This window comes from Strongylocentrotus purpuratus, unplaced genomic scaffold (assembly GCF_000002235.5).
Source record: "Strongylocentrotus purpuratus isolate Spur 01 unplaced genomic scaffold, Spur_5.0 spur5_scaffold_6, whole genome shotgun sequence".
Taxonomy (NCBI): Eukaryota; Metazoa; Echinodermata; class Echinoidea; order Camarodonta; family Strongylocentrotidae; genus Strongylocentrotus; species Strongylocentrotus purpuratus.
Genome location: NW_022145612.1, coordinates 38,241,908 through 38,250,610, shown reverse-complemented (window position 1 = coordinate 38,250,610; position 8,703 = coordinate 38,241,908).

The following is an 8,703-nucleotide window of genomic DNA, read 5'->3' as shown; positions in this document are numbered from 1 at the left end:
ATTCCCACATTTATCCGATGTTTTGTTGGATCTAATGGGATGGGGAAAGGAAGGTAAGGGGGGGGGGGTATTAAAAACATTTTGAGGGCTAGTGTCCCTAAGGTATTTCTTATGGGTTGTATTAAAATGAGGGGGCACGTGCCCCCTTTGCTCAGCTCCCCTCCCGATCCGCCGCTGATCGTGTGGGTCAAGGCTAATACTTGTCAACTGACTACCCTTCCTTGACCATAAACTTTGTTATGGATCCGGACACTTAACAGAAAGAACGGATTGGGTTAATTTGTCTAGACAATGTGCTTTTTGAGGACAACGTTATCACTCTGTGCCATGATCATATAAAATAAGACTGCTAACTGTTTCTCCAATATTCGTGCTTCATTTCGCCATAACCACGACGCTATATACATCAGTGTTTTGCCTGTTCCTTATTATATTTTGTACTTTAACATCACTTGATTTGATTTGATTTTTGTGTACACCTAAAATGAGATGAAATGGAAGGAGGAAATGGAAAGGGAAAGAAGGAATGATCGAGATTGAGAAGGTTGTGTACAGATTAAAGTTCAAGATTGAAAATCAAGAATGTGGTTCTGGTGGGAACGGTTGGTATTCTTCTGTTAAGCAGTTCTGAAAAGCTTCTGACTACAGTATTCTTTCGTAAAAATAAGTATATATATGTCTCGACGCGTGTCGAACAGCGTGCTCTTTTCATTGTCAGGAGATTAAGATTTCAATTATTATTCAGAACATTCCAATTATTACTAGTGCAGATTATTCTATCGCATACGAACAAAAATATGGACAATCTCTTTTCTAAGTTGCAATATTTGTTCATAGCCGTGTATAGAAAGGTAAGAGATTAAAGTAAAACGCTTAATACATAGCTTGATATTGTTCCTCATGGGTAGGATTAAAAAAATATTCCTGGAAGTGGTCGTTTTCTTCTCTACCTACTTCAGTGATCATCATCTTCGAATCCCCCCCCCCCCCCCCCCATTCCTCCGTATCATTTATCTACGAATCCATGTTCTCCTTCTATCACTATACTCATAATACATGTATGTAACAAAAACATTCATGAATGAATTTATAATGTACTTTAAAGATCGTATGCATTATGGAATAAACCAGCTTTGCAAAATGACAGTGTACACAAAGATTGTAAAAAAAAATTAAGAAAGATTGAAAATAATAAAAATGAAAGAAGCAATGATTATAAACGTAAACAGAGGAGAGAAAAGAGAAAAGAAGAAGGGGATAGGGAGTCGTGAGCCAGAGGAGAAGGAGGTGGTAATCCAACTACAACAGGAGCTCAAAACAAAATAAACAGACTTTTAAAGTGAAATTACATATTTGCATTGGCTACGCCTCTCGTTTGCGCCAAATCCCCTTTAATATGTATTTTTTTCTTTTAAATTCAGACTCAGCCCGTTTTCATCGCGTGACTCAACGAGGCTCGCCTGAATCCCCGGCCAAGGGACGATCATCGTAAAAACCTCTCCTACACAATCCGTGAAAATCTTCATTATGTTGCTGAACAGAAAAATATTTCCTGCAATTTCTCGCCTGTCTTTTACGACCAATTTATCACTATTCGGAGTTGGTCACAAAGAAACATGCCGACCATGGCTCCGAGTTAGCTAGAACCCCCCCCCCCCCCCCTCTCCTCCTTGTTCTTGGCTTCCTCTCTCTCTCTCTTCATTCTCTCTCTCTCTCTCTCCCGCTCTCCCTTGTCTTTTTCTTCTCTGTCTCTCTCTCTTCTCTTTCTCTTTCTCTCTCTCTCTCTCACTCCCTCTCTCTCTCCCTCTCTTCTCCCTTCTCATTTCTTTCTTTCTCTCTCTCTTTCTCTCTCTCTCTTTTTCTTTTTTCTTCTTCTCCCTCTCCATCTCTCTTTCTTTCTCTCGCTCTCTTTCTTTCTTATTTCCGCTCTCTCTTTGTCTCTCGCTTCTCTTTCTTTTTTCTCTCTCTAACTCTCTCTCTCTCTCTCTCTCTCTCTGTCTGTCTCTCTGTCTGTCTCTCTCTCTCTCTTCCTTTATTTTTTATTTTTCAATCGAAACAAATCAATATGAATGTGAGCATTTTAATGAACATGGCTTACTATATGACACATTCCTTATCAATGAGGAATAAGGGTCTATATCATATAAATAACAAAAACAACAGTAAAAGTGATATGAACGCGAACGAGTGATGGTATATGAACTACAGGGAGATAAACATTGTTGAAGGGTGTTTTAGGGGTATTTTATGACATTTAAAAGGTCTACTAGGGACTGATTGGATAATGAATTAAAGATCATACTCATCATCAGCGGATTATAGAATAACGCTCATGATTTTTTGAAATATGGAAGCAGGCAAAAGTTCACCACAATCTCTATTATTCCACAGAGTAAAGTTAATCAATATACAGCATATACATTTTGGAAAGATTCATTTTTGTTTGGTTGAATATAATTGATACAGTTGTAAATTCATATATAATTTATAACGAAAAACTGTTCCATCCCGTTAACACAAATGAGGAGTGGTCGCCGGTTTGAGAAAAAAAAATATACACACATTTTAAAAACTAGATGTTATATCCTTCAATAAAAGAGGAAAAGGGAAAATGGCGGAGGAAAGGATGGTAAAGATAAATGGAGAAGAAAATAGAGCGGGATCTTCTCCCGCTCTTTAGTCCAAACTCTGCAATTATTAATTCGAATTTCATTGACCAAGTAAGATCGGTACACCCATTATACTATGACGTAGTGGGTATGGCGGCCAGGTATTATCTATGAGGTTTCGTTGTGCCGACTGCAGGTGGCACGCGTATGATTTGGTGTTGTTGTAAGGGGGCTGGAGCCCCCAGCCCAAGTCCATTACCCCCACCCCCTCCCACTTATCAAAGCCGACGTTACCCCCCTGCCAATGGTGTAGCGGTACCTTTAAACGAACCCTGCGATGATGATTGCGGGTATGACACTGGGTTAATATTTATGAGGTTTCGTTGTGCCGAGTGTGACACGCGTATGATTTGGTGTTGGTGCATGGGGAATTGGATCTGGAAATTAATGAAGTCAGTTGCTACGATTTATCTCACCCTCGTTCCCACACGGATTACAAACCAAACCAAATACCCTCACCAGAGAGAACAATTAGCATGCTGAACTTGACCCGAAGATACTGAAAGAAAGGAAACGAAGACAACAAAAAAGAAAGAGAAGAAAACCTGCTTCGTTCATTTGATTTGTTGTGATTTCAGAGTCATGTTCCAAATAATCATAAGAAATGTTCTATAAATTATAAATCTTATATCTACTTCTATCTCGAGTTTTATGTTCATATGATACGTACCTTCGTATTGTTACTGATATTTAGAAATAATCTATTTGTAAATTGTCATTAATTTGTTTATATTGCCATATGTTAATCATCGTGTTCGTGCTTTATTTCCTGTTTTTTGAAATATAATTTGCAATCAGGATACGAATAAACATGTACGATTACAAATCAAATTATATAATTATACGGGAAAAGTGTGTAAGAAACTCGTTAACTACATTGTTTTGTACATTATCAAAACAACATCTACATGTAGCAATACATGTACAATCCATATCTTATCCACCTGCTTATGCTTTTGTTCCTTCCAGTCATATACATGAATTTTCAAAGTAGTATAATCTTGTTTGATCTTGTTGCCAGTCTTCATCTACAAAGTATAATCTATGAAAATGATTTTGATTCTATGGAATGGAAAGACCCAGCTATGAGGGTATTTGTGTGACCAACCTTCTGCCATATTGAATGTTAATGGGGGAAGTAAACCCTGATATTAAGTTGAATTTAAGAAAAGCAGAACATTGAGAGAAACAAATTGTTCAAAGTTTAAGCAATATGCGATTGAAAATATGAAATTTATGCATTTTTGATGTTGTTATGAGTGGAACATAAAATTAATAAGCAACACTGTGACGTATATTGCGGCCAGCTCAACTCTAATTTGCTCTGTACATAAAATATTCTTAGTTATTGATGACGGAATAGATTTGTGTAATACATATTTGCAATAATTATATTTATATACAATAGCACATGTTCTAATTGGGAACTTATATATATATTTGAAGTCTTTTAGTACATGGGAAATGGGAGGAGACCTCGCAAGAAACGTCACATAGTTGCCAATTTGTGTTTGATAGATCGCACCTTCAAAATTCATAACTTTCCCTTCTATAATGTTTCTCGGTCCAATGTAGTGGCGGTGTATCCAGCATAATGCAGAGATAATGTAACAACAACTCCCCTGCATTCTCTCGTGCCCCCCTCCCCATTCCCTTCTCCCCCTCCCCTCTTTGTCGGTACTGAAATCTATATCATTATTATAAAAGGTAGCAATGGTTGCTTACATTTTGAAGAAATAGATTGAAATACTTCTTGGGGAGACCCTCGCCTTTGCGTAACTGTGGCACATGCGCACTGGGCTGTTTACCTTTCGCCCGCTTAGCTTTTAGCTGAGGTGTAACCTACCAATTTTAAAATTCACGAGATTCACCGATTTCACACGGAAGTATTATGAAAAAGTTACAGTTTTATCTGTACCTAGATTATAATCCCTATACCAACTTATGAATATGACACAGTTTTTTTTTAAATATTGTGTGCCTTCCTAATCCGAAACAAATGACTGACACTATATATGCAAATATTTCAATCAGCTAAAAAAAAAAAAGCATGACGCCTTTATTTGTTCGAACTTTATGGCATTCACCTTTTTGGATTTTATTCCACATCAGGATTTTTATTGGTTAAATATTACAATTATAAATAACCCCTTTAGTAGAGGGGTTGTGAATAGTATTGCCATTGATATTATTGTTAATATTATTATTATCATATTATATATTGCAATTATCACTATTTGTTATTATTAATATAGTATCATTGTTATATAGTCATCATTATTATATATGTGAGGTTTAAGAGTACACGGTTTACTACCGTGAGCTATTCATAAGCTGACTTAGGTATTATAATCTATTCTGGATACATTTAAAACTGTGACTTTTTTATAATACGGTACAGTATATCACCGTGTGGAAATGGTGAATCGGATGCAAATCTATATTTTTTAACAATTCAGGCCAGAATATTGATGATATTCATGATAGCCATTACATAAGGAGATAGTACAGAACAGCTGCTAGCAGTGACAACATACTAGATTAACAGAGTGGATCATTTTGAAACGTAAAACTTTTAAAGTTGGAAGTTGAATAATCCCCGCCCCCTAAACCTCTTATGTACGGTAATAACAACGCATCTATCGCAAAATCTGAAATAAGGACGATGATTGAGTCAAAATTGAATCCTGAGCAAAAAGATGATGATAACATCATTCAGGGACAATTTTGAGGGTCCACTACCACCTAAAGTAGCGTGTTTCTTTCTTCTTCTTCTTCTTCTTCTTCTTTCTTTTTGTCTGCTACTTTATGCCACGTTATGGCATTAACGCTATGACATTATAAAGAAGTACATCGTTTAACATAATCCCTATTCAAGTTTTTCTGAATTTTGCAGATTAGAGGGTAAATGATTGAGTAACGTCAATTTATGTATTGTGTAACATTCGACCAAGTGGTCAGGAAAAAGAGACAGGAGAGTCGATAATGCTCCTGACTTTCGTTTGAACCCGATCGCAATTGCTTTCGAAAACTCAACCGAAGGACAGTATCATTACTCTATTACCATCAAGCTATATTTTTCTCCTTCATGTCATTTCCAATTTAACTTAGTCCTTTTTTCACAACTACAATCGATCCAAAGTGATGTAATAAATTCATGTACTTTTTATTACAAAATGATAATGATTATCATTATTATTTCTTGTAACAAAGCTGCCAATGTGTAACATTAAATGTGTAATATGAAAGCTAAACCGAACCTTGTATATCCCATAACAATCATGTGCGAATAACGCAAGCCGTCGTTATGTTCTCCAATGTCACTAGGTGATCCACAGGCAAAGCTACTAATGGTTTGGGTTGATTTTCCGAAAGTCTTTGCGATTCTGATCTGGACTTTTTAAAACCTCTAAGGGACTCGATCCTGAGGCTGATTATGGAAACGTCATAACTAACATATATATATATATATATATATAATTTCTCTTTACTGACGCAGAGAGGTAAAATATTTGCTTTGAAAGAAAATGAAGAAAAAAGAAAAGAATAAACAGACAAAGAAAGAGAAGATGGACGCAGACGGCTGATGTTCGAACCATAGAATTGTAGTCGCTGTATGATTGTCCGGTCATAATGCATGCTAGAAGAGACCCGTTAAGACACAGTGCAGATTGCCTTCTTGCTGGGACATCCCGGTAAACTAACAGTCCACGTGACTAACAATACCGGTCTCATGAAAAAAAAAACTTTCGCAGAAGCATCAGTCGAAAACACAAAAGAAGCAAAATGTGAGCGACATTAAATATTCAACAAACCATCAATCAGAAAAACTAATTATTTCATCTCATACGCATTATACGAGGAAGGCCGTGCCCACTTTTATCACCTTAGTACCAGGTATAACAGCCAATCTACATAGTGTTTTCTATTTATTTGGGGACGAGGTTGTGAGAGGGACGTGAAACAGCGTGAGGAAATGTCGGGCGGCAACAAAACGAAGATTTTTTTTTTTTAGATATTCCTACTTGCCCCGGCCCCCACTTGACCCTATTTACGACTTTACTCACCAAGTTAGCGATTAAAAGACAGTAAAGGGATGTAAGGGTGTTATACCCCGAATCAGCACCTTGCCAGATTCCATAAAACGTAGTTAACATCGTCATTAAAAGGGCCATGCACTTTTTACAATTAAAACTCATTACAAATTTGAACGGATGTAATATTATGACCAGTCACGGATGAATAAAGCGCACTGTTTAATATTTTGATACTAGGTTGGTCACAGTTCATATAGCATTATAATGGTAACCAACATACCATTTTAACGAAATTCGCAAACGTAAACGTTATAAACATTTTGTTTTCTTTGTCCGTTATTCTCTTTACTTCAAAATTGGAATGGGTTTTCATTTATTCCCCTATTAGCTGTCCATTGTACTCTTTTGATACTCTGGTTATTAAACCATTTTTTGAACATGTTGTTAACTTCTTCTATTAATCATAAATTTTGGTCATTTTGTAATCATCTAATACAAGAAACGCAACCTCTCCAATAGTGCTAATCTTGACGATATGATGAAATTAAAGTGAATACACTTGTAAGGAATGAATAGTGTATGTACGGTCATACGTGAATAATTTTAGAAAACAAAGAGTTTGGAGAGCACAATGGGGTGCCGAAGACTATGCTTACGAAGTTTGGAAAGAATTGGAATAGAAGAACTGACCTAAAAAGTCTTAACAAGTACTGCGAACAAAACGAATTAAATTTGGTAGAAAGAAGAACACGTTGACACGCGTTCTGGCCTAAATTGCCTTCCATACTAACATAATAATGCAGACCATTTTCAATAAGATTTATTCAAAACTGTATTATGTAAACATATACTGGGTCTGGTATCATTTGAAAATGGGATTTCATTGCAAATTGAAGTTGTTTCAAAATTTTTTGATTTTCAACAGCAATTTTTGCAATGTCGGTCAGTAGTAGGGTATAAGTTTTTTTTATATGGATGGAAAGAACGTTTCTTGAAGTATCTAAATACAAATAAAAAAAGGTACGGGTTTTATGATAGAGCTACGGCCATTTTCAGTAATTAAGAGGGCGGTATTGTCATCATGCGTAAAACCCTGGTGGGTGAAATTCATCATTTGTGTGTGCAACGTTGAGATAAAGATCCTCTGAAAGTTTTAAACAATTTATTTTTAAAATGTTAACGATTTGTACGGGAGTCAACCTCGGACTTAAATTTAGGGTATGAATATGACAGTTTTGAGGGCAGGTTATGCATACCTGGGCCCCGTCTTACAAGGAGTTGCGATTGATCCAAATCAATCGTAAGTCCTCCAATCAATCGCAAGTTTGCAGTCTCCTATCTCTTATGTACATAGTTGAGATTGATATCAATTGCAAATAAGTTGCGATTGATATCAACTCTTTGTAAGACGGGGCCCAGATTGAAGAGAATTCATTGGGTTATCTATAATTCGTTAAAAGTAGAACCTGGCATAGTGGAGACACGACACAGAAAAAAGGCATGACAACGGAACCAAAATTTACAAAATGGCCCCTGGACGGCCCTATACATGACCGATTTCGGAATACAAAGATGTCAGTGCACACGACGGAATGGTAACAAATATGCATACGTAATTTTAAAGTAATATAAGAATCTGCGTGCAAAACAAATGGAAATTCCAGGAAGATCAAGAAGAAGTTTTAAATAAAATTAGTATTCAGGACGCGAACAAGAACTAGGCATTGACGGAAAACGTCTAAGCAATTATTGTTTTTGTTGTTTGTTGCGATGAAACTAATGTGTTATTGCCCACTTTGGTGACGTCATGCTTACGTCTCCCCAAATCCTTCTCAGTCCAACCCGTATAAGTCGGTACAGCCCCGTCATGATTGACGACTTGGATCTGGAAAAGAAATTTCCTCAAAAGACGCCGCCACCTAAAGAGAAAAATGAGAGAAGAACGGGTCGGCAGCTGTGTACTGGGCTGAAACTGGGAGCTGGCTATAGGCGACGGC